General features: G+C 37.1%; 1 long non-coding RNA gene across 1 annotated transcript; it reads right to left on the bottom strand.

Annotated features, from left to right (window-relative positions):
- Positions 1-17,156: 17,156 nt before the first annotated feature.
- LOC113697610 (uncharacterized) lies at positions 17,157-20,456 on the bottom strand. The gene is made up of 4 exons (XR_003449906.2): positions 20,424-20,456; positions 18,485-18,561; positions 18,094-18,155; positions 17,157-17,258 (listed from the first exon to the last, which is right to left on the bottom strand). It is a non-coding gene; the product is annotated as an uncharacterized lncRNA (long non-coding RNA).
- Positions 20,457-27,614: the final 7,158 nt, after the last annotated feature.

Here is a 27,614-nt window from a genome sequence, read left to right on the forward strand (position 1 = left end):
TAAGTATGTCGGACAGGAATTTTGATTTGTAGATGGTTTACTCTTGGGACTGGCCAGCTCGAGATGTGAACTATCTTATTTCGGATTCTCGTGCTCGAGTACCCCAGAATTGAGGTGATGCAAGCTACTAGGTATTTGAACCCTGTGTTTTGGAAACAAGCCTTGTATTTTGGAAACGTGAACAGGCTTTGTCTGACTAAAATGAGCACAAGAGATCAATGGACATCTAGTTTGGATAGTAAGTGACGTGAGAGACCAGACGGGCTGGTACTGGGATGACTTTTCGACTGTATATGACTAAGTCTATATTTGCTTACCTGCTTATCCGTCTTTTAATATAACGTGTTATATGCGATATGTTCTTGGTATGATAGATTTTGTTATGTTAGTCAATTTATTGCATTCATGCATGGAAGTACCCTTTTGGGAAAAAAAAAAAAAAAAAAAAAAAAAAACCGCGGACATGGTCATAGCAGTGACACAAAACGAGACCAAGAGTCAAAGAGAAGAAAGGGAGGAAACAACACCTGAACCGAACATGGACCAAGAGTGCTACTTGTAATCAAGACTTTCTTATGACCCATTGTTTTGCCGACAGGCTACCATCTGAGGTCCAGCAACTCTGTAAAATGGCACGTAGGGTTGAGATGTATAATGAAATCGGGGGTCTTCGAGACGAAATAGAAGTCCAAAAGAACCTAGTCGCATACTGGGAAGGGCGCTGGAAGCACGAGTATACAGAGAAAATTGAGCTCCTGCACAAAAACTTAGAGCTAAAAAGGAAATATGAAGGGATTTCCGAGGAGGCCCTGGAAAAGGCTCAATGCATCAAGAATGCAAAGGTGCAAGTGAAAGCTTCCCAAATACGGAAAAGGGGTGCAGTGGGTAGCGTGAGTGAGGAACCTTCTAAAGTACAGAAAGTGAACCAGTTATTCGGGCCGCCATGGACAATGGGGGCGGTAGATAAAAGATTTGTCAATGAAAGCCAAACCAGACAGGGGGAGATTTCTCCGAAAAGCAAAAAGATGACTTTCCACTTGACTTGTGACTATTGCGGAAAGGCCAATCACACTGAGAATGATTGCTGGAGAAAGGGGAGTAGATGTCTGCGCTGTGGGAGCATCGAGCATCGAATTGCATATTGCCCGATTAAAGTGCGGAAAAAGAAAAGAACTCAACAACCAACCCAGACCGACCATGCACCGTCAAGTGGAGAAGGGACTGGAATGAAGAACCTCGTTTCTTCTGACTCTGAAGACGGAGAAGGTACAGGCCATTGGATACTTTAAATTTGAAGGAAAATTTCGAGGACGAAATTCTTTTAAGGGGGGGAGAGTGTGAGAACCCGTAAAACCCTAATTATTTTCCTAGGGTTTATTTCCCCTTAATTGCATGTTTTCTGCATTTTCGGGCCTAGGAATATTTTTCTGGTAGATTTTATGAGTAATTATAGTTTTTAGATGATTTTTCTAGTATTGGTGAGTTTTTAGAAAATTAAGAATATATTTTGGACGTGGGACCCACTAGTGCGAAAAGTTCGGCAAAATTCGGTCAATAAGGTTAAGTTTCGGATACTGGTGGAAATTTATCGGGTGTTAAGAGATAAGTAGAGGGTGACATGGCATTGATGTGAGAGGAACCAAGTGATAGGAAGGCATTAAATGAAGTGCCAAGTGGCACTATGTGATTGGTCCACTTGTTGGACATTTTTGACTTTTCTTATCATGGATTAAATATCTCAAAAATTGACTAAAAATTCATTCTTTCTTACCTCTTGTTGGCCGATTCTCTCTCTTGGACAAGGAAGAAAAACTTCTTCAATTTACAAGCTTCAAACTATCTCAATCTTCCATTCCAACCAATTAAACTTAGATTTGCTCCATAAAATCACTCCATTAGGTGCTAGTAAGTGACTTGGTGAAGTTGTTTTGAAGCTCTAAGGTGGCCAACCTCTCTATCTCTCTTAATTTCTTGGTAAGTGATGCTTGAACACCCTACTACACCTAATGATGGTTATATTATGCTTAGAAGAGGCTTGAGTGTTGGATTATATGATTTATTTCTTGGTTTGGCTTGATTTGGTGAAGTTTTCCATTTTATGATGAATTTTCTGGTTTCATATGATTTTGATGTTTTGGACTAGTATGATGGTTGGTAATAAGGGGCTTTGGTTCTAGTAGGTGTGAATTGTTGTTAAATGCAATCAATTTTGGATTTGGAATGAAATGTGAAAAGTTAGGGTTCTTGAACCCCTATTCTGTCCGAAATTTTAGGTCATAGCTAGAGGCCGAATTGGACTTTCCTCAAAACATGAAAGTTGTAGGTATTGATGAGTTTAGTGTGCCTGAAAAATTTCAGGGCAATTGGACAAGTGTAGAGTGAGTTATACCGTTTTTACTGTTGCTGTTTTTGGTGCACAGAATGTCCGAACTGCGATAGTAATTGCCTGTTTTGACTGGAATTGGTTTGGATTTTGGAGTTGGTGTCTTCTGATGAAATGTAGCTGGATGTCTTAAATAACTTATGCCTTTGGAATTTCGGCATTTGGACTTGTATGGACTGAGATATACCGATTACAGTTTTCTTTGTTTTGCAAACCTGTTTTGGTGATTCTGGTTTAGTGTTTGGCATTTTTGACCTAGTTGGGTCAGGAACTGGATTGAGTGACCTTCTACATTGTTGTAGCCCTGTTTCATAGCTTCGAAACGGTGGGTCTTACACCCCTAACCGATAATTGTAGTGAGAGTTGTGCCATTACCGCATTATGACGTCAAAACCGGTTTTCTTATCAAGGCCAACATTAAAGCCTTTCTTAATTTCTGGTTTGCTTTCATGCTTGTATATGTTTATAAAACCCTATTGGGGTTGTGAATTGGTGTTTTTTATGGCTCGGTATGGTTTCTTGTTTTATGATATTGTGAGCTATGGAACGGCTCTTGACATGAAATGCTTATATGTGTGTTGTTGGGTTGTGATTGAAGAAAAATAATGAAGCCTTATGGCTGGAAAATTTGGTAAACACAAAGGGCATGCTGCCCGAATTTTTACTCGAGATTTAGAAAACTATATTCTCGACTTGAGTAAAGGTTAAGTATTTAACCCTTGAATTTCCATGCATGAAACCCTATTGGGCGATAATTGGTTTGACTTTATGACTCGTTATTGAGTCTTATGGTATTTGTTTACATGTTCTAGGGCGTGACGATAGCTCACGACATTCTCTTGACAGAAGTGCATGAAATAGCACTTAATTGATTGGTGAGTGTACTACTCACTTGTGTGCTATTATATGGCTTTGATATTTGAACTTGAGATGTTGTATGTTAATGGATTGATGTGAGAGTGTACTTTATCACTCTCACTTATTGTTTCACATGTTATTGAAAAGTTATTGGAAAGTTATTGGAAAGTTATATGAACTGATATATGAAATGAAATACATGACTTGATATCGATTGGACAAGTATCCAACGACTACAAATGTTATCATTGAGCTCAACCCCATTGGTAGTTGATTGAATCGAGCCGACAAGGGTTTGGTCGTGACAATTAATGAGCCTTGGGTAAAGTTATAAGGAATCTTGTAGTATGAGAGACTCTTGATTCCGGTATACTCGAGTAATACCACAGTGGAAGTGTTTGGAGTGCGGGCCCGGTAGGGGGATGTTTGGTGGAAGGAATGGGAGAGAAGAGGAGTCTACAGTTGGTTACTTTTCAAACATTGACGGAGAGTCAATGAGACCGATCAAGAATTCAAACGAGGAAAAGGGCTCTTGAGAGCCACCCGTATCCTTTTATCCTCATTATTAATGTGTGGCTTTATTTATTTTGGTAAATTGGACTGTTAAGCTTGAGGTATCCATGAACTTGGTTGCTTGAGTTGTATTCTCACTGGGCAATTAGCTCACCCCGTTCCTTTTGTTTTCCTTACAGGAATATGACTCTTTTGGAATGAATTTTGATAAATGGTTGCCGAATGAACTAGATGAATGACTCTTTTGTATTGTATATAAAATGGGACCCTAAATGTATCATTAGGGCCGTTTTCACTTTTGTTTTGGCAAACCATATATGTAGCGACTTTTGTATCACTTTTAAATGTCATTTTGGTTTGTAAAGGCTAAATGTTATGTGGTTTATGTAATTCGATGTTTGGTTGGGTTCGGACGAGTCGGTTACTATTCATGGCCGACTCCGGGTTTCATTTTCTTTTATTTTGGGTTATTTTTCCCTTTTGCCTTATTTGCGCGCGTTATAAGTTCCGGAACGTGAAAGATCGCTCTATACTGCACCGTTAGTCCTGGCGAGAGCTGGGCAGGCAGTCCGCTAACCTCTTTGGTTCGCCTTAGGGGAAAGTGGGGCTGTCACAAAGCTACTTTATTTTTTTAATCTTGCACTTGAATGAGATTATGCTTGTTTGTAGTAGGTTTTATGGAAGATTTTGTAGTTTTGGTGGTGATTCATGAAATTTCAGCTAGGGTTTGATAATTTTAAGCCTTGAATATGTTTTTTAACTTTCAAATATTGGTAATGGGTTTGGATATGGAATTTGTGAGATGATTAGTGGCTTGATTGTGATTTTTAGCCTTAAAAGTTGAATTTCCAGCTTTGATAGTGGAATCTGCTCTGTTCTAACCAGTGTAATTCGTCCATGTTAGAAGCCGAATCAAGCTTAGGTCAAAACATGAAAGTTGTAGGAAATGATTTTATATAGTTACCTATAAAATTTCAGTGCAATCGTAGCACTGTATCATGTAAAATGACTGGAATATCCCTGACTGCCAAAAGCCTTATTTCGCGAACAGTTTTGTGATTTCACAATTTGGGCTTCATTTTTCACCTTAATCCGTATCAAATCAGCCTTTGGCCAAAACACAAAACTTTTAGCCCTATGTTTCAGCTTTCCAACGCATCTAAAACTGCCTCAAACAGAATTGTGTAGCCTGAGTTATTGCCATTTGAATCCAGTGCTGACAACCAGATTGACAATGAACTTTGTAAATTCGACCTGGATCAACTATGAACTGGGTTGAGTTGTCTTCATGAAAGTTATAACCCTTTGTCTTAGCTTCGAAACGGTATAAAGTGTACCCCAATCTGATAAACGTAGCTTCAATTGTGACTAAAATGCTCTAAGATGTCAAATCTGTTGTTTAGCTTTTGTCCTCAAAACTAATTTTTGGTTGTTTTGTTAGACTTGTGATTTAACTGGATGATTGTGGAGCCTGATTGAAGGGTTATGTTGGTAACATTGCTTGTGTGTGTTTTGGGACTGAATTGAGAAAAATAATGAAGCCATAAATGGCTGGAAAATAGGTAAACACAAAGGGCGTGCTGCCCAAATTTACACTCGAGGGCTAGGTAGATGTAAGTGCGACTTGAGTAAGGATTTGAGAACGAATATCACTTGAATCGTTTAGGATATTCAAGTCTTCTTTCATAAAGTTATATAAGTTAGAATTCGGCCGAAACTTGTATCCTTGGAAAACATGAAAGTAACGACTAATAGAAATATATTTTTCTCGTCACTTCGATTCAAACGGAGATTTCAAAGTTTAATCACTTCAAAGTTTCAATGTTTTAAGAGCGAGCATGAGTTTACAAATATTCTCCAAATAAGTTTCAATTACGTGATTCTCGTTAAACGAAACGTTTAAGTTTCGAACCTGGTCGATTTTCAAAACTCTTAAACGATGTTTTATCGCAGATTTGGACTCCAAACCAGGAGTACAACCTGAGCATCAAATACCTGATTGAACTTGACACTTGTGTTTAATATTTGACCAATGTGATTACATGATATATGAGTGGATTTATAGGGCAAGAGTGTACTTTATCGCATTTGCCCTAATGTGATTTATTCTTGTTAATTGATTTCAATTGAATTGATCTACATGTATATGAGTTGTATCTTGTCTGGAATTCTAGAAACCCTGTGGCTAGTTAATCGAATCGAGCCGGCAAGCGCTTGGTCGATTAGATAACGAACCCTGGGTAGTTAGTGTTGTTGAGTAGAGTGTTATCTCCTCGACGAATCGGTATACTCGAGTATTACCACCAGTGTTTATTGAGGATTTTGGGCCCAGTAGGGGGTTTGGATGGTGGTCGGAGACTGTAGCTAAGCGGTGTTCTACTGAATTGGTTACTTTACTTGAAAGTTGACGGAGTGTCAACTACTACTTGAGCAAGTTCTGGTAAAGCAATGGGAACATGGCTCTTGAGAGATACCTGTATCCTTATGCGTTGATTGTTATTCATAGTGTTATTGTTTCTTTTAGAAAAGACTTTTACACTCGCTCATTTTGAGATTTGCTACTCGAAGTGTTAAAGCTTATTTTCTTGTTTTGTTATGCTCGCTATTTTCCTATTCTGACACTTTCACTTTTAAATAATGGTCAACTTGCTATTTGGAATCTCACTGGGCCTTTAGCTCATTCGACGCTATTTGTTTTCCTTACAGGGGGTACGAGCGAGGCGTGAGACTTGTACAGAGTAGTCTAGTTTTGAAATTTTGAATTGTACTCGCGCTAGCACCCGGTTAGGGTTGATTGTGTTTGGCTTGTTATTTGGGCATGTATAAGCCTTGTAGCTGGATCTAAACATCAATGTATATATTAAGTGTGAATTATTGTGTTATTTATTTTTTATGGATGTAAGTTATTGTCTCGAGTCACGAGTGAGTGAGTCCTAGCGATAGCTGGGCAGGCGACTTGCTAAACCCTAGGGTACGCCCTATGGGGAGGTGGGGTCGTGACACTAATGGTAAATTTTGTGATTTTTTGACCTACGGAATTTAAGTTGTACCTTTTCAAAAAATGTCACCTGTGAGGACCCGTAAATTTTCTTTATCTCATAATATGTTATTTTCTTTTCTTGCATGCATTTTCTTCATAAAACCCTATTATATTGCTTTTCTGAGATTTTTATAAGTAAATATAGTTTTAAAATCATTTTTCTAGTATAAGTTAGTTTTTAAGCTTTTAAGAGTCTATACCAGATGTGGGACCCACTAGTGCGGTAAGTTCGATAAAATTCGGCCAATTAGGTTATGTTGTGTATACCGGGTTTAATTTATCAGGTGTTAAGAGACAATTAGAGGTTACCTAGATGGATTATCATTGGAGAGACAAAAGGATAGCTTTGCATTGAATAAGGGTGACAAGTGTCACCTTGTGATTTAATCTTGACTTTGACTACTATTCATCACTTTACTAATTAAGCAAAAATTGACCCAAAATTATCCTCATTTGCAAGCTTCTTGGCCGGTCCTCTCAAGAAAGCAAAGAAAAGAAACCTCTCAACTTTCTTGCCTCAATCTTGCTTCATCTAGCAAATCAACCGTTTAAACTTCCAATTTCTCCATAAAAACTCTTAGTTTAGTAGTAGTGAGGTTGGTTGTGAAGTGGTTTGGAAGAAAGTGGTACTAAGTGGGCTCCTTTCTTGAGTTGCAAGGTGAGTAGTTAAGGAATTCCTTCTTTGGTTTTGATAATACGAAATTAATGACTTGTGTTAGTCATAGAATTGGTTTTGTGAAAGATTTAGTGACTTTTGGTTGAGATTGGTGAATTTTCATAATTATTCATGATTTTTCTGTTTTTATATGTTTAATATGGGTTGGCCATGGTTGATGGTGTGGAATGGTCTAGAATGGACTCTTAGTGCGTAAATTGTAGCTAATTGCGGAAAATTTCCACTTTGTGCGGAAAATTCCAGATTAGGGTTTCAGTTCTGCCCGGTACTGTTTGGATAGGAAGAAGGCCGAATTAGCCTTAGGTTTAAACATGAAAGTTGTAGGAAATGATGTTTTATAGCTGTCTGTAAAATTTCAGATCGATCGGAGCACCGTACCATGTGAAATGACTGAAATAACCTTGACTGCCCATAAGCCCTATTTTCGCGGACAGTTTTCTGTCTCCGTGGAAATTTCAATTTTTGACACCGAAAATGCATGATTTATGTGAGACCCTGGTTAGTCCTTAATTTTGATAGTATTTGAATAAGGAGTATTATCGTTATTTTGCTATAAGATTTGGTTTTAAGGTTGGTGGTAATACTTTAAAAGGTTATTTCGTCTATATACTAAAACCCTAGTTTTTGTAATGAATTACAAGTTTGTGCTATTATATTAATAGGCATGCTAATATATGTTATCGTGCAAGTAAGTATAGGATTCGATTCTTTTGGCAAAGGTTAGGTAGGTTTGAGATTTAGAAAACCCTAAACTAGTCAAACCTCTAGTGTTACAATCCATTAGAAAGCTTAAGTTGGGTTTAAAATCCTAATTTTGCCAATGTTATAAAGGTTGTTGTTTCATTGTTTTTATTATGGAGAAAGTATGATTAAGTATGGGAGGTTAAGATAGGAAGGTGATTAGTGAAATGATTAAGTGTGACTAAGTAGTTTAGACTAGATTAAGTGTATGACCTATGGAGTTAATTGAAAGCTTTTCATATAATTGTGGGCAAGAGTGTAAGAAAGTTAAACTAAGGTTGTAAGGGCTTGGGAGCAAATTGTAATATTTTATGTGATTGGTTGGGTGCAAAATATCCTTAGTGGTTGATGACTCACCTTAACTCTAGAATATACAAGAGGAATCAAGACATAAATGAAACCATCACCAAGGGAAAAAGCAAGAGAAAGGGCCGAAATTTTGAGAGCAAAAGAAAGGGAAATTTCCTCCAAAGTTCATCAATTTTTAACCATCCATCTTGCTTTTGAAGCTTAGGGTAGCAACTTGAGCACTTGATTGTTGTGGTTTGATCATCTACAAAGCTTATTTGAAGGTATATCATCTTACTTGGAAATTAAATTTTGGGGTTTTAATCTTGAAGCTATGGAAGTGATGCTTTTGTTGTGATTATGCATTTTTATGGGTTGTATGATAATTATGGAGTAGTTTTATGGTTTATTTTGATGGTTATATTGCTGATTTTGGTAAAGGCTAGGAGGAAAAGGTAGGGTTTCTTGATTCATGATTCATAGAGTTGGTTTGGTTGGATTTTGGCTTGTTAATGGAATCTTTGATGTATTAATTTCACTTGTATGGTTGGTAAGTAGCAAATTCCAGATTAGTCATGAAACCCTAATTCAAAGGAAAGTTAGTTTGGTTGGGTTAGGGCTTAAGTGATTAGAGTTTGATTGATTAGGTGGTGAAACTAGTAAAATTAGTAGGATTAGCACCTAGATTATGGTTAGTATTGGGTAAGTCTTGGGATTAAATTGGGAAAGGAATTTCAGTTCACTTGTAGAGCAAATAGGAGGTGATTTATGTGTGTTTATTTGGTATGAATTTTCTTGGAAAACTTGCATGAGAATGGTAGAAACGAATCATGCATTTGCGGCACGCGGAACCGTTCAATCTGGAAACAGGGCAGCCCAGAAACCGAACTTTGGCTCCATTTTAATATGTGCTACGTATGGATTCAGGGTTTGCCCAAAACATGAAAGTTGTATCTGCTAAAGTCCTTGTCGTGTCTACAAAATTTCAGCCCAATCCGATCAGTGTAACCTGAGTTATGACCAAAAACCCCAAATGGCTGTACAAACTTCTGAATTTAGTGACGTTTCTTGATTTTGCTTTTGACCATGCTCAGTTCACCTTGATAACGTCTGAAATGGGTGTTGAGGTCTTCATAAGACTTGTAGATCTTTGTTTCATTTCAAAACGGTATAAAGTGCGTCCAAATCCGAGACCCGCAGCTCCAGTTATACCCAAAATAAGATCGGGTGTCAGAACTGCCATTGGACAGTTCTGACAGGAACTTTGGACCCATTTTTCACCCTACTCTGTATTGATTCAGGTTTTGGCCAAAACATAAAAGTTTTAGAATTATGACATAGCTTTCTAACTCCTTTGGAATTTCTTGATTTGGATTTGCGAGTTGTGAGTTATGGTCTGGCAAACAGACCCTGTCTGTCACCCTAAAGTGCAAACTTCTGGTACTGTTTTTCATAATTTCGACCTGCTTCCATTCAGATCTAGATTAAGGTGTCTTCATGAAAATTTTAACCCTTCCTCTTAGCTTCGTAACGGTGTCTCATACACTTTGATCCGACATTCCTAGCCTAACTTTTAATCCAAACGGTTCGGGGTAGCAAATCTGCCCGTTTCCGTTTCCCGTTTGCCAATTCCGCACGTGCTCATGTGCTAATTTTGCCGTTTTGCTTACTTTAGGCATGTTAGTAGCCATTTGTGATATAATGTGATGCAATCTTTTATTTCAGACGGTGGTGAGCTAGACGGAGCCGGTGGGGCCTACTAGCTATCACACACGAAGAGATTTTCGCACTTGTGCTAGTTTTGTGCTTTGTGTAAGTATTCAGGCCGTTCCTATGTGTTAGTTGCTTTATGTGTTTTGATATGTATGAGAGGGTACCTAGGCGAGGGTGTACTTTATCGCACTCGACCTAAACCCTAATTTGCACACATATTTGTACATGGCATATGTATATGAATTATTTTGGAACTAAAATCCTTGAACTTGTAGCTCGGGGTGACTTTTGGGTGATTTTGTGAAGTTTGTGAGTTTGGGGCCCGATCTCAAGACCTAGATGGACTATTCGAGTCGGTCAGGGCTTGGTCGAAATCAGTCCAACCTAGTCTGAGGTTACCAAGTTTGTGAATCCGGTTCACCGAGTATGTGAACCAAGTTTGTGAATCGAGCTTGTGAACCAAGCTCAATTTCGTTTGCTCGAGCCATTTTGTGAGGTGACTGGCCAGTGAGGGTGATAAGGTGTACGGTGGGAGTACAAGTGGAGTTCTACGGACCATTATTTATGGTCGACGGAGTGTCGATAGGAGATCACACGTGGCATACGATTTGGCTTTGGAGCCAACCTATATCCTTAACTTGTGTTGTTACTTTTATGTTTTCGATTTGACTTCTTTATGATGTAATTGTTCGTTTAATATGTGAAATTTACAGTTTTACCCCTATTTACTTGCTAAGCATATAGCTTACCCTTTTTCTTTTGTTTTCCTTAGTAGGGGACGACGCGGGGGACCCTTGTAACACTATCACTAGTATAGTTAGGTTTGGTTTGTAATAGTTGAACAACTAAGATATTTTTGTTTGTTTTGGTGACCTGTATTAAAACCCTTATTTGGGTCTACTTTCTAATTTTGATTACTATCATACGACGATGTAGTGATCTGGATAGCTACTTTTGAGGATGTAAATAGAAATCTTTTGGGGATTATATAATGTGAATAGTGCTCTTTGGTTTCTTTAGTTTTTATTATTTTGTATTTTCGAGTCCTGGCGCGAGTTAGGCAGGCGTCCCGCCGATACCCTCGGGTTCGCCCTTGGGAGAAGTGGGGGCGTCACAATTTAACTTTGGAGGTCTTCATAAGAAATGTAGGTATATGTCTTGGCTTCGAAACGCCATAAGATACACCTCAATCGGACTTTGGTAGCCTGAGTTATTGTCATTTAATCACAGTGCGGTTAACTAGTCTGATTGTGAGATGCTGGTTCTGTAATTTGACATTTTGACCTAGATACACTATGAACTGGACTAAGTCGTAATCATCAAAGTTGTAGGCCTTTATCTTAGCTTCGAAACGGTATAAATTGTACCCCAATCCGATAAGCGTAGGTTCGGTTGTGTCTGTTCCGCTAAGAGACGTCAAACCTGCTATTTAGCTTTGTCCTTAAAACTTGATTTCTAGTTGCATTCCTAGACTTGCTTTGTATTTGGATGAACTTGAGCCTAGTTGAAGGGCTATTGTATTGAGATTTCTTATGTGTTGAATTGGACTGACTTGAGAAAAAATAATGAAGCCATAAATGGCTGAAAAATAGGTAAATACAGAGGGCATGCCGCCCAAAAGTTTAGGGCTACGCAATTCCTTCAAGTTGAGTTGCTCTTAGTAAAAATGAAGGATTTTGAGGGTTGTTTGTACCCCTAGGACCAACTGTTATCTTTTTACTCAAAAGTCATATTTTTATTCTTCTGTACTAGTATTTAACCAGGAAAGGCGTACGACATGTAGTCGGGCCTCATTTATGCATTCCATTTACTTGGTTTGTGGATGTGCGAACTATAATTGTTTTATTTTGATTATTTTAGGGTTTCTTGGTGATTAAAGCCACTTTGGATAAAAAACTTTTGAAGTATCTATACTGGAACCGGTGAGTGTACCACTCCCCTCATTTGCTGCTTAACTTGGTTTCTGCCCCTGCAATCTGCGATTTAAATGACTGCATTATCTGTTTATTCTATTTGAGATGAGGGTGTACTTTATCACACTCGTTCTCTTGTCTGTCCATATGCCTATTTACTGTGTATAATCTGTTAACTGTATCTAAGTCTGTTCGGACGTCGTTTGGAGGCTGGTATCCAACGACCTTTCTGTGACCTCTGAGCTCAACACTTGTGGCTAGTTATTCAAGTCGGACCGGCAAGGGTTTGGTCGATTAGATAATGAACCACGGTAGTCTGTTTTGGGAATCTTTGGGTATTGAGACTCTTGATTCCAGTATACTCAAGTATTACCATTACTGTTCCTATTCGGCGTTCGGGCCCGGTAGGGGTATGTTTGGTGGACGAAAATTGGTGTAAAGTGGGGTCTACGGATATGTTGGTTCTATTTACGTTGACGGAGAGTCAACAGGTTCGAATCAAGTACTGCAACTGGAAATCTGGCTCCTGAGAGCCACTTGTATCCTTTCCCTTTGAATCACTGTGTCTAACTGCTTTCCTCTACAATTGGTATATGTATCTGATTGGTTACACGTGAAAGGCCATGATTTTACCCTTATATGTTTGGTACTTCATTAAGCGTAAGCTCACCCCTTTCTGTCACCTTTGTTTTCCTTACAAGGGACAAACTTGGAAATCACGGTTTTGGACAAAATGGGTCAAGCTAGTATATATGTCATGTTGTTAAGCTCTTTTGAAAATGAAACCCTAATTGTATTTTGTGTAGTATGAATACCTCGGATTGCCCTGTATGTTAATTTGTTCAAGACTCCAATGTAAATATATGTATAAGTGTTTAACCTTGTCTATTAAATGTATTCCGTTGAGACTATGATTTTATGGTTTGGTAAGCATGTTCTCATCTTAGTAGGTTCCGATTGTTCATTTTCTTTGGGTCCTATCGCGCGTACTATATTGGATTTGTGATACCCCGAAAATTAGGAGGTTGTTTGTAAAGAAAATACTAAAGTGTATTTCTTTGGGTTTGATTTAAAACCTTATTTTGTTTGAAAAGACTAGAAACCCTAAAAATTTTAATCAAAAATCCTAATTTACTTGTGACTAACCGGTTTTCTTAAATCATTCATATTGTAATTGAAACCCTAATTTTAATCACTGGAATTGTAAAATTCCTCACGTTTTTCTTAAAAATGCCTTTCATTTGGAAATTATTCATTTATTATGGCCCTAATACCCAATCATTCCTCAATAGGTGCAAATGAACCTAGGAAGTAGGGTTTCACTTTTCGTTTCCAAGTTAAGAGCGAATTAGGGTTTCACGTTTTCCCGTTGTATGATTATTCGGTACGGAGTGAGAATCAAATTTGATAGGTAAAAGTGACTTTTGGATGAGGGAATACTATATGACTAGAAGTGTATAATAATAAGTTAGTGATTATAAGCTAAAAATCCTAGTATACGCGATTTAAGAGAAATCACGTCAAATCGACGGGTATCGATCACCACCGATTGAACCCACCACTTGACCACCACTTTCTTACCACCACATACCCTTGATATTTTTGCAAAATATCCCCCCCTCATACTCATCCATATGGCCGAAATTTGTGGCCAAAATGCAAGGGAAAGAGAGAGAAATTTGCATGGCTTTGGTGGTGACAAGTGTCACCACCCTATGGCTCTTTGATTACTTTTTTTTTCTTGTTCTTTTATCCTTCATTTCAGCTTATTTTCCTTCATTCTTTCTGTTTCTTTGGCCGAGCAAGGGAGAGAGAGAGAGAGCAAGAGAGAAAAACCTTCAATCCATCTTGAATCCAACCATTTGAGTGCAACCAAGGAAAACTAAACCGATTAATCACTAGGTGGAAGCTTGGGAAGGTTGAGGAACCAAAAATTTCAAGGAGAGGTGAAGGATCATCCTTGCAAGCTTGTATCTTGAGGTATAAAGGCTGATCAACCATTCTTTTTCCATTAATCATGATTAAGTTGAGTATTAATGTTAGTATTGTGCTTGTGAAGCTTGTTTCAAGTGATTGTGATGATTGGATGGATGATTTTGAGTTAGGGTTTCTTGTGGGTTAGGTGTGGTATGATGTTTATATATGGTATATGATCTTGTGAAGGTGAAAGTAGTGGTAGTTTCAAGGTGAAAATATGAATTATAGCTTGAAATAACAAAAATTCCAGATTTCTGGAAAATTGTGGTTCAGTTCTGCCCGATTCTATTTCAGTATTTTAGAGGCCGAATTTGTCTTAGCACAAAACATGAAAGTAGTATAGAATGATATTTTATGGTTTCCTACAAATTTTCAGCCCAATCGGAGCAACGTAGCCTGTGAAAAGACCAAAATACCCTCACTGCCCTAGGATGCATCCAGTGATCCGTTTTAGACAGTTCATCCAATTGACCGTGTCTATTCACGATGATTCGTGCTGATTTAGCCATTTTACAAAAACATTAAAGTTTTAGTACTTTGTCTTAGCTTTTCAACGCCTCCAAGAACGCCTCAAACGGACTTTGGTAGCTTGAGATATGGCCATTTGAAGGCAGTACGGTTAACTGACCAGTTAGTTAGAATTTGGTTCTGTGATTGGGAAATTTGACTGGGTTACACTGGAATTTGGACTAAGTGGTCTTCATCAAAATTGTAGGCCTTTGTGTTAGCTTCGAAACGGTATAATTTTTATCCCAATTCGATAACCGTAGCTTTGGTTGTGACCGTTACGCAAAAACACGTCAAATCTGTCTTTTGTTAGATCTCATTTCCGCACATGTTGTTAACTTGATTTTGTACTCATATGACTTTGAGCCTATTGAATGGCTATTGTGATGAATTTATATTGTGTATAACTTTGGGATTGGCTGAGGAAAATAATGAAACCATAAATAGCTGGAAAAATTAGGTAAACACAAAGGGCGTGCTGCCCAAATTTACGCTCGAGAACTAGAGAACTATACTTGCAACTTGAGTAAGGGTTAAGAGTGAATATCACTTGAACCATCTAGGATATTTGCATCTTCTTTTACCGAGGTATATAAGTAAGGACTTGGCCGAACTTATACCCTTGAGAAATAAAATAATGACTGCTCGGAGTACGTTTTCTTTGTCACTTCGACTTAAATGGAGATTTCAAAGTTTTACGAGCAAGCATAAGTTTTACAAATATTTTACTCATAGCCTTTGGTTTAAATGTACTTTTTTCACTTCCAAAACTATACTTATACTTTGTACTAGTAGTTATTCAGATTTTCTTTGGTTCACTTAAACTTTGGAGGGGTTTAACTGTAATATTTTCTCTTGGCTATTATTAGGGTTTCTTGGCGATTGAGAGTGTTATCCGGGAGGATACTTTGGACATTATTTTGCTTAAATAGGTGAGTGTTCTATATACGTTTTGTTTCTATGACTATGTAGGTTGTTGTGACTATGTGATTATTTGTGAATATTTGATTAAATGTTAATTGTTTTCTATGATTTCTTAAATGAACTTTTGCTAGGTGAGTGTGTACTTTATCGCACTCGACCTAAATAAATATGAAATTTTGGATGATTAAATGTTGAAATACTAGTTGCGCATGAATGTAAGCCTTTTGGCTGAACTGGGCCCTTGCCCTTGTTACCGATCGACTCGAGCCAGAAGCGGACTCGATCGGACGATTTGGTGACCTGGGTGAACGTTTGGTATACTCGAGTATTACCTTGTTGTCGGGTGGAGTTCGGCCAACGTCCGGATGGGGGTGAAAAGCCTGGCCAACGTCCAGGAGGAGGTGAATGATAATGAACGAACGAACGTCAAAAACGAGGGGTTTTACTTACAAAAATGCATTTTTTTAAAAATAATTGGAGGAATAAGGGAATGAAAGGGGAACGAACGAACGAATTGCTCCTTGTGAGCCTGTATCCTTTTAATGAATGTATTATCATTGCTTTATATTGGACATGTTTTTTTGATTATTTGTTATTACATGATTAATGTCCTTGTTTAATTACTTGTTTCTATGTATAGAACCTTACTGAGTTTTTGGCTCATTCCTTTAGTTTTATTTTCCTTAACAGGGGACGGCGAGCAGGATGAGAGCTCTGTATAGACTAGCCTAGTCTAGTTCTTTGATTTTGTAACGGTTCTCGCCCTAGTAATTGGCACGAGCTGGATGTGTGGTGAATTGAGAACCTTCTTGTGGGTTTATTCTGGTTTTGTTTGAGGGTTGAAGTGAACGACTGAGTCCCGGCGAGAGTTGGGCTGGCGGTCCGCCGAACCCTTTGGTTCGCCTTAGGGGGAGGTGGGGCTGTCACGGGTGGTATCAGAGCCTGCTTCGCGTGGTCTGCGCGGAGTGAGATTGGGCTAAGTCACTACAAGAAAATTGGTCTTCAGTGACAGGCTATTTTTGTCACAAAAAAATAAAAAGTTGTCACTGATGACTTTTATTGACAACTTTCTAATTGTCACAGGGTCGTCACTGAAGGCCCGTCGGTAAAAGTACATAGTGACGACAATAAAAGTCGTCAGTGAATGGGACTGTTTTGTGACAACATGTGTCGTCATTAATTGTTGTAATTTTAGTGATGACATAGTATCTTGTCAATGATATACAAAGCAATGTTGTCACTAAAAGTGGTCCGTAATTGTCATTGGTATAGACTAATTACTGACAACTTTTGTTGTCACTAAACACTTTTTAATTCTATGACAACAGGTTGTTATTAATGGAAAATTCTGATTCAGTGATAACACTTTATCACCATGAAATTTGTCAGATTTTCCTACTACAATTATATCTATAAATGAAAAAAAATGACAATGCTTGACAATTAGCAAATGAACGCATCCATTGCATTACCAAATGCCAAAATATCATATCAAGCATTCAAATATCATAATGAAGTTCAACAACACCCTACAAATGGTATGATAAGTGGTATTTGGCCTAAATTTCACATATAAGTTGAGGTAGCTTTATAAAACAAATACAAGTCCCAAAAAAAATATGTGTTGTCATGACATTTCCTAAGTATAAGATTTTCTTTATCGTCCTTGAGTGAATTGGCAACTCCTGCTGCTGATCTTCCAAAAAGCTAAAATGAGCAACATATCTGCAGTGAAGTACTGCAATTATTAGTAGGTCATAAGAAAAACTTGAAACAATAAAGATAACTAAAGAATTTGCAAGAAAATAAGCTAAATCATTCCTTTTAAGTATAATCTAGACAATGACTAAATAAGGGTAAAGTAAGAGATAAACACTTAGAACATTAGAGCTCAAGAAACACTTCTTTTACTTTTACTACGTTATTAAGAACTCACAAAACAATTAATATGCTTATGCTACCATATTAAGAACCAAACAGTGTTCCTTCTATGGCTTCATAGGCTCCATTTGTATGGTTCATTCTATAGATTATGCATAGCAACTTCAACTTTTCAGGTATTGAAAATGCATATTGTTTATCGCTAGACCAAATTTTGATGACAAATAAAATTCGACATATCTAGAGATTCTTAGCGCCCATTGGTAATATTTTAATGATTTTAATAATAAAATGATGCATCTAATATTTTAGTGAAACTGTGTAAAAAATGGAAAAGATGCTCCATTATAAATCGAAGCGTCTGACCATGAGGCGAACCAGTACATTCACTAACCAACCTACTTTCAATTTTCAGAAGTTCTAATAGCAAATATCACATGCTAGTAGCTTAAATAGCATAAAAGTAAGTAGTTATCAAGAAAAGTTTGCATAAGATGTCATGAAATACTAGATTATGAAATTTCTTTTCTACTAGTTAGCTTAGAGACCACTTGTAGCTTGTTTATATGCAAATGTCTCCTAGAACAAAGTGACAATTGTCACTTTTACAGAAACTTTGTTGACAAGACCCAACCATTTGAAACAAGTCTAACATAGATAGAAAGGAGTATATACTTACCCAAAAAACATCACAATATTTGGAAATTCCATAGCAAGGACCAATAGCATCAGCATAATAAGCTGCAAGACAATAACAAACCAATGAAGTCGCTATGAAATGATACTGTGCATTATAAGCTCAAAGACAATGAATAAAATGGTAGTTGTAGTTCTCATATGAAAATGTTTGCATATAAAACATATGTTTCCTTCTTTCAATTTTGATACTAATCTATACTTGTACCTAATAACGTAACAACTACACATTCCAAGAACACTACATAATCGTCAAAACTTACATATTCATTCAGGTAGTCCATCACCAAATATGAAAAAAAATGGTAGGAAAGAACTACTTATTCAAGATAAACTCTAGAATTTGGACAATGAAAATCAAGCTTGATGTATACCTTTGGCAAGGAAAATGCTGTCTCCAGCTTATACCATAATCTGAATATCATGATTTCCTCACAAAAACTAAAAACACCTGCTTGTAACATAGTTAGCTATACAAGGCAATTAAAAGTAGTATCACAAAGTCCATACTCCTTAACTAACCACAAAACTTGAGAAAATTACGACTCCCAATGCAAAAGATGTGCAATATATACAAATTTCCCATGCGGCTTTTGTATTATATTTGAATTATGCTCCACTTCAGCAACCAAAAGTTGTTCATAAGCAAGCCTCTAGAATTAGCATTACAGTCAACCATGAACCTTTTATTGACTTCATTAGTTGCACATTGGGAGTTCAAATGTAACTTACCTAACTTAAAAAAAGGCAATATAACTTTTCTCTTGCAATTTAAAGAAATCAGAACTTCACTTCCAAAACTGAAGAACTATTAAAAAACATAAAAAATAAAAAATAATTTCATTCATGTACCAAAACTTGATCTCTATTGGATGGAGTACTGAATGGACATAACGTCGGTGATGGTGTAGAAAATGGAGATGAGATTTTCTCTTGAAATTCCCATGACAATTTACCAAATTTCAACACAAAAAAAGAAAAGAGGGGAATTTTTTACATCAGAAAAAATTCCTCTAAACCTTATGATTTCCCAATTCCCTCTCCACCCAACACCACTTAACCCACTATTTTTCTCACTTGCAACCACTCATAGACATATCTACATCATAATCACCTCTTAAATCTTTTCCACTCCTACCACTATAGCTAATTAGGATGTAAAGCATACAAGAATCCAACAGTTCACAAAGTTTCACTTTCAACTGGTCATGGTAAAGCGTTTTTTGGATATTTACCTAACTTAACGAATCACTAAATTTGCCAAGATGCGATTGGCCAGCTCTTGTTTCATTTTTTGTTTGTTTAAAACCGCATGAAGAAGAAGTGAACTCATATAATATTGTTTATAATTAGAAATTGGAAGAGTAGTAATTTTGTGTTAAAACTTAAAAAGGGTGTTTTAAATAAATGAAGGCTGCTTCAGGAGAGTACTTTAAAAGACAAAAATGAAAAAGAAAAACTGTTTGTAAATCCATTCATTTTCATCCCAGTAAACACAAAGCAGACACTAAAAGCAAATGACAGACATGAGTATAGGTTTCATTCCCATAGTCTATCACTATCCTGTCGTCGCATACAGACGTAAACATTAACATTGAGAGGTTTACATTAATGAATTTTCTACCGATCTTAAGGATCATATAATTCTTCAAAAACCCAAGTGCTGCTAACTGCTAACAAGTACCAACCCATTCAACAAACAAACGCCAAGCCGGACAGGAAGAATACAAAAGTGATTATACTACAATAAAATTATTCTCTTGCCATAATTTAAGGAATATTTACATTCCGAAAGTTTCCTAGACCCAAATTTGATGAAGCTAGAGAACAAAGGAACCCTTAAATCTAGAGGGAGTGTGACCAGGAAATGGGTATTCTTTATGGGTTTGAGTGAGAGGGTATTAAGGGGTGCCAGTAATGAGATGTCTGGTCCGTACTGCTAAAATCTTTGTTGGGGGCTCCCTGTTTTATCCTACGCACACCCTTGTAATTCCCCCCTTCATTTTATTCCCATCTTCTTGTCCCCGTTTTCCATCCCATTCCAAGAAACAAACCCCTCTACATCATAATCACCTTCGTCCCCAAACTCAACCTCAAACCCGTATCCACCACCAACCCCACTTAAACCTTTATCTTGTACAATAAAAAAGAATGAAGTAATGGTATTCACAACTAAAATAATTCTAGTGGAGATGATTTCACCCATAACTCAAAATTATCCAAAAAAATTGGGCACAAATTTTTGGCAAAAAAATAATTAGGGCAAAAAAAATTGGGGAAAAATCGGGGAGAAGAAGGAGAGACATGAGATACCTTTTCTTGCAAAGAGTTGGTGGAGTACTTCTTTTGTTCAACATCACAAAGACATGATCGATCTATGGAGAGGAGAAAGGAGAATTGTTTTTTGTTAATAGTTTCTGTTGAGAGTGTAAAGTGAGAGAGGGGAGACCAACGGAGAGTAAAACAGAGAGCTTTTCTATTGGGTTACAAAATGTTTGTTTTTCACATTTGACCCGCACCATATATTTTTCACATACTTTGTTTATTTAGTTTCAGTGAAATATCGGTTCACTGAGTTCCTCAAAATTTCAATCAAGTTTTTTAGTTGAAGTATAATTTTACTAATACATTATTAATTGCTACCTTTTAACATTTTTGTCAAAAAATTTCATAATGGGAGTCAAGTTTTTGTTAAATTAATACAAGTGGTAAATGTACTTTTGTTCAACATCAAATAGTTCAATTTTTTTGGTAATAACTTCAAATATTTTTTTGTTGAATAACTTCAAATAATTCATACAGGTGTTAAAACTTTATATCACTTCCTCAAAATTGCAAAACTAAATTATTATATCTTAAATCTCTTTCATTCTTTTAATTTAGTCTAGTAGTACCATAGGTCTTTAGTTATGGAAAATTCTACTTTAAATAACATATGACTTATATGACCCGCATAAACTAAAAGATGGTTCACCCCTAATTTTTAGGAGTTCCCATATATTTGTGTCTATTGGTTTGTATATAGTGTTTTTTAAAGTCAGTTATTGTAAATGAACTCTTTAGTTATTTTATACTGATAAGCCATGTATGTTATCGGTTGATTTTGTTTGAAGTTATTGTACTACTAATTTGCAAAACAAACCTAGGTTGCCATTAATTTTTAGTAGATTTTAAATAGAGCATATTCAATTAACAAAGCACATTTTAAATAGCGGCTATTCAATTAACATCCAATACAAAACTTCACTATTAATCTATTATCTTCAAATAAGAAAAAAAAATGCACAATTAAACTAATACATAATGTGTACTAGTTAATTAACTATGGAGTTTAGGATTTATCCACTTCGATAAATAGTTCCATTTGAAAACTCTTATTTATATTCATATCATATTAACTAATAATCATTCTAAGTTAAGTAGTCACAAGTTTATTTACACTAATGAATTTTTTATTTTTTAATTATTTTTATTCTAATGAAGTTATTACATATACAAGAAAATTAAACTAATAAGGAGGCTCATAAGTATATAACAATCAAAAATCATTAGAGAACACATAATAATTACAAAAAATTAGGAGTAATAGTTGTAAAAAGTAATAAATATTTTAAATCAAACAGTGACAAGACTAGGTTGTCACTAAAGGCTATACAATGTTATCAGTGACAACAATTGCAAAGTTGTCAAAGAAAGTGCTATTAATACTGACAACTTTTAGAAAGTCGTCACTATTGCAGTTCCCGCTCTCTCCATGACTCTTGGCGGGAATCGAATTGTGACAACAATGCAAGGTCGTCACTGATGTGTTGGCTCCCTTGACTCAATTGTGACAACTTGCTGTATTGTGGTTAAAGGACACCATTCTGTGAGGATTTTTTTTCATCACTGAGAAATGTTGTCACTAATGACCAAATTTCTTGTAGTGAGTGATGAAAAAGTATGAAGGACTAAGTGCTCGTTCGAGCATAAGCTATGAACCCTGAAGTGTTATAGGTCTTAAATCTTTCTCATGGTATCTGAGGACCATAGATAGGTACGTCAGGTAGGAATTTCGAATGTAGATAGTTTACTCTTGGGACTAGCCAGCTCAAGATGTGAACTGTTTTATTTCGGATTCTCGTGCCCGAGTACTCTGGAGTTGAGGCGATGCTAGCTACTAGGTATTTGAGACTTGTATTTTGGAACATGAACAGACTTTGTTCAGCTAGAATGAGTATAAGAGGTTAACGGACATCTAGTGAATAGGAAGTGACGTGAGAGATCGGACGAGGGCTATATTAACCAAGTGTGAAACGGCTTGTCGTGTTATCTTCTTGTTTTGTCTTTGTACTGCTACCGTGTGTATTTGGCTTGTGGCATGGTAATATCCACATGTATAGTACTTGTTGCATTTGATCTTGTCTACTTGATATGTTTCTTTGTGAACTTGGTGTGGTAAATTTTGCCATTCTAGTCAATTTACTTTGTTACATACTAAATCATTTTTGAAAAAAAAAAGCATGGAGGAGAGACGTAGTCGTGGACGTGGAGCTAGTCGTGGCCGTGGGGCTAGGCAAGCTCAAGAACCGAGAGAAGAAAGAGAAACAGTGGCCGAGCAAGAACATGGACCAAGGGTTGAGGCCGGAGATGAAATGGTGACGGCGATGCAACAAATGACAAATATCCTAGCACGACTGGTAGATCAACAAGGTCAAATGCCAGTGAATCAACCCCGGAATCCTGAGATAGGAGAGGATAGGGCTCTTGAGAGGTTCCAAAAGTTTCTACCTCCGAAATTTCAAGGGGGGCCTGATCCAAATATAGCTGAGCAGTGGTTGGAGGCAATGATTAATATCTTCGCGGCTTTGAATTACACGGAGCAAAGACAAGTAAATTTTGCTGTATTTCAATTCGAAGGACCAGCCCGCGCGTGGTGGAATGTAATTAAGGCCAAGTGGGAAAGAGAACAGACGATATGGACATGGGCGAACTTTGTAAGGGAATTTAACGAAAAGTATCTCCCACCTTTGGTCCAAGAAAGGAGAGAGGACGAATTTATTGGGTTGCGTCAGGGAACCTTGAGTGTGGCCGAATATGAGACCAAATTTACTAGACTGTCTAAATTCGCTTCCGAATTGGTGGTTACGGAGCGAAGGAGAATAAGACGATTTATACAAGGACTAAATTTGGAAATCCAGGAGGCATTAGCGGCGGTTTAAGTTAATACGTTTACAGAGGCTCTTGAGAAGGTTCAAAGAATTGAGGATGTGAAAGCCCAAGTAAAAGCCCTTCAAACGCGGAAAAGAGATACATCCAGCAGCATACCTGAGGAATCCGGAGAAAAGATAATGCTCTCTAAAGTACAAAAAGTGAACCATTCACTTCGCCCACCTTGGACATTAAGAGCATTATATGAAAGGTCTACGAAAGGAAGTCAGATCGGATCAAAGGACATTTCTCGAGAAGGTCAAACAGTAGCTCCTCGATTGGCTTGTGGATACTGTGGAAAGGCAAATCACACTGAGAATGGTTGCTGGCGGAAAGGGGGAAAATGTTTGATTTGTGGGGATAACAATCATCAACTTAGCAATTGCCCAAAGAAATAGCCACGAGAGGGTAGTACTCAACAAGTGGAAGGAACCAAACCGAAACAAACTAATGAAAGAGGAAACCGAACAAAAGTATCAGCACAGGTTTATGCCGTAGATCAGCAACAAGTTCCGGGGTCCTCTGAGGCAACAGAAGGTAAAAATTTCGAGAATTGTTTAATTTGATTAATGCCAGTTGGAATTTCGAGGACGAAATTTTTTGAAGGAGGCGAGATTGTGATACCCCGAAAATTAGGAGGTTGTTTGTAAAGAAAATACTAAAGTGTATTTCTTTGGGTTTGATTTAAAACCTTATTTTGTTTTAAAAGACTAGAAATCCTAAAAATTTTAATCAAAAACCCTAATTTACTTGTGACTAACCGGTTTTCTTAAATCACTCATATTTTAATTGAAACCCTAATTTTAATCACTGGAATTGTAAAATTCCTCACGTTTTTCTTAAAAATGCCTTTCATTTGGAAATTATTCATTTATTATGGCCCTAATACCCAATCATTCCTCAATAGGTGCAAATGAACCTAGGAAGTAGGGTTTCACTTTTCGTTTCCAAGTTAAGAGCGAATTAGGATTTCACGTTTTCCCGTAGTATGATTCTTTGGTACGGAGTGAGGATCAAATTTGATAGGTAAAAGTGATTTTTGGATGAGGGAATACTATATGACTAGAAGTGATAATAATAAGTTAGTGATTATAAGCTAAAAATCCTAGTATACGCGATTTAAGAGAAATCGCGTCAAACCGACGGGTATCGATCACTACCGATTGAACCCACCACTTGACCACCACTTTCTTACCACCACATACCCTTGATATTTTTGCAAAATATCCCCCCCTCATACTCATCCATATGGCCGAAATTTGTGGCCAAAATGCAAGGGAAAGAGAGAGAAATTTGCATGGCTTTGGTGGTGACAAGTGTCACCACCCTATGGCTCTTTGATTACTTTTTTTTTTCTTGTTCTTTTATCCTTCATTTCAGCTTATTTTCCTTCATTCTTTCTGTTTCTTTGGCCGAGCAAGGGAGAGAGAGAGAGAGCAAGAGAGAAAAACCTTCAATCCATCTTGAATCCAACCATTTGAGTGCAACCAAGGAAAACTAAACCGATTAATCACTAGGTGGAAGCTTGGGAAGGTTGAGGAACCAAAAATTTCAAGGAGAGGTGAAGGATCATCCTTGCAAGCTTGTATCTTGAGTTATAAAGGCTGATCAACCATTCTTTTTCCATTAATCATGATTAAGTTGAGTATTAATGTTAGTATTGTGCTTGTGAAGCTTGTTTCAAGTGATTGTGATGATTGGATGGATAATTTTGAGTTAGGGTTTCTTGTGGGTCAGGTGTGGTATGATGTATATATATGGTATATGATCTTTTGAAGGTGAAAGTAGTGGTAGTTTCAAGGTGAAAATATGAATTATAGCTTGAAATAACAAAAATTCCAGATTTCTGGAAAATTGTGGTTCAGTTCTGCCCGATTCTATTTCAGTATTTTAGAGGCCGAATTTGGATTAGCACAAAACATGAAACTTGTATATAATGATGTTTTATGGTTTCATACAAAATTTCACCCCAATCGGAGCAATGTAGGCTGTGAAAATACCAAAATACCCTCACTGCCCTAGGATGCATCCAGTGATCCGTTTTAGACAGTTCATCCAATTGACCGTGTCTATTCACGATGTTCCGTGCTGATTTAGCCATTTTCCAAAACATGAAAGTTTTAGTACTTTGTCTTAGATTTTCAATGCCTCTAAGAATGCCTCAAACGGGCTTTGGTAGCTTGAGATATGGCCATTTGAAGGCAGTATGGTTAACTGACCAGTTAGTTGGAATTTGGTTCTGTGATTGGGGAATTTGAGTGGGTTACACTGGAATTTGAACTAAGTGGTCTTCATCAAAATTGTAGGCCTTTGTGTTAGCTTCGAAACGGTATAAGTTTCATCCCAATTCGATAAGCGTAGCTTCGGTTGTGACCGTTACGCAAAAACACATCAAATCTGTCTTTTGTTAGATCTCATTTCCGCACATGTTGTTAACTTGATTTTGTACTAATATGACTTTGAGCCGATTGAATGGCTATTGTGATGAATTTATATTGTATATAACTTTGGGATTGGCTGAGGAAAATAATGAAGCCATAAATGGCTGGAAAAATTTGGTAAACACAAAGGGCGTGCTGCCCAAATTTACGCTCAAGAACTAGAGAACTATACTTGCAACTTGAGTAAGGGTTAAGAGTGAATATCACTTGAACCATCTAGGATATTTGCATCTTCTTTTACCGAGGTATATAAGTAAGGACTTGGCCGAACTTATACCCTTGAGAAATAAAATAATGACTGCTCGGAGTACGTTTTCTTTGTCACTTCGACTTAAATGGAGATTTCAAAGTTTTACGAGCAAGCATACGTTTTACAAATATTTTAATCATAGCCTTTGGTTTAAATGTACTCTTTTCACTTCCAAAACTATACTTATACTTTGTACTAGTAGTTATTCAGATTTTCTTTGGTTCATTTAAACTTTGGAGGGGTTTAACTGTAATATTTTCTCTTGGCTATTATTAGGGTTTCTTGGCGATTGAGAGTGTTATCCGGGAGGAAAATTTGGACATTATTTTGCTTAAATAGGTGAGTGTTCTATATACGTTTTGTTTCTATGACTATGTAGATTGTTGTGACTATGTGATTATTTGTGAATATTTGATTAAATGTCAATTGTTTTCTATGATTTCTCAAATGAACTTTCGCTAGGTGAGTGTGTACTTTATCGCACTCGACCTAAATAAATATGAAATTTTGGATGATTAAATGTTGAAATACTAGTTACGCATGAATGTAAGCCTTTTGGTTGAACTGGGCCCTTGCCCTTGTTACCGATCGACTCGAGCCAGAAGCGGACTCGGTCGGACGATTTGGTGACCTGGGTGAACGTTTGGTATACTCGAGTATTACCTTGTTGTCGGGTGGAGTCCGGCCAATGTCCGGATGGGGGTGAAAAGCCTGGCCAACGTCCAGGAGGAGGTGAATGATAATGAACGAACGAACGTAAAAAACGAGGGGTTTTACTTACAAAAATGCATTTTTTTTAAATAATTGGAGGAATAAGGGAATGAAAGGGGAACGAACGAACGAATTGCTCCTTGTGAGCCTGTATCCATTTAATGAATGTATTATCATTGCTTTATATTGGACATGTTTTTTTGATTATTTGTTATTACATGATTAATGTCCTTGTTTAATTACTTGTTTCTATGTATAGAACCTCACTGAGCTTTTAGCTCATTCCTTTAGTTTTGTTTTCCTTAACAGGGGATGGCGAGCAGGATGAGAGTTCTGTATAGACTAGCCTAGTCTAGTTCTTTGATTTTGTAATGGTTCTCACCCTAGTGATTGGCATGGGCTGGATGTGTGGTGAATTGAGAACCTTTGTATATTCGATGTTTGTACTCCCTTTTGAGATAGTGCTGTATATAAGTTTTGGATCGTCATTATATTTATTCTGATTTTGTTTGAGGGTTGAAGTGAACGACTGAGTCCCGGCGAGAGTTGGGCTGGCGGTCCGTCGAACCCTTTGGTTCGCCTTAGGGGGAGGTGGGGCTGTGTGAGAACCCGTAAAACCCTAATAATTTTCCTAGGGTTTATTTCCCCTTAATTGCATGTTTTCTGCATTTTCGGGCCTAGGAATATTTTTCTGGTAGATTTTATGAGTAATTATAGTTTTTAGATGATTTTTCTAGTATTGGTGAGTTTTTAGAAAATTAAGAATATATTTTGGACGTGGGACCCACTAGTGCGAAAAGTACGGCAAAATTCGGCCAATAAGGTTAAGTTTCGGATACTGGTGGAAATTTATCGGGTGTTAAGAGATAAGTAGAGGGTGACATGGCATTGATGTGAGAGGAACCAAGTGAT

This window comes from Coffea arabica, chromosome 6e (assembly GCF_036785885.1).
Source record: "Coffea arabica cultivar ET-39 chromosome 6e, Coffea Arabica ET-39 HiFi, whole genome shotgun sequence".
NCBI lineage: Eukaryota > Viridiplantae > Streptophyta > Magnoliopsida > Gentianales > Rubiaceae > Coffea > Coffea arabica.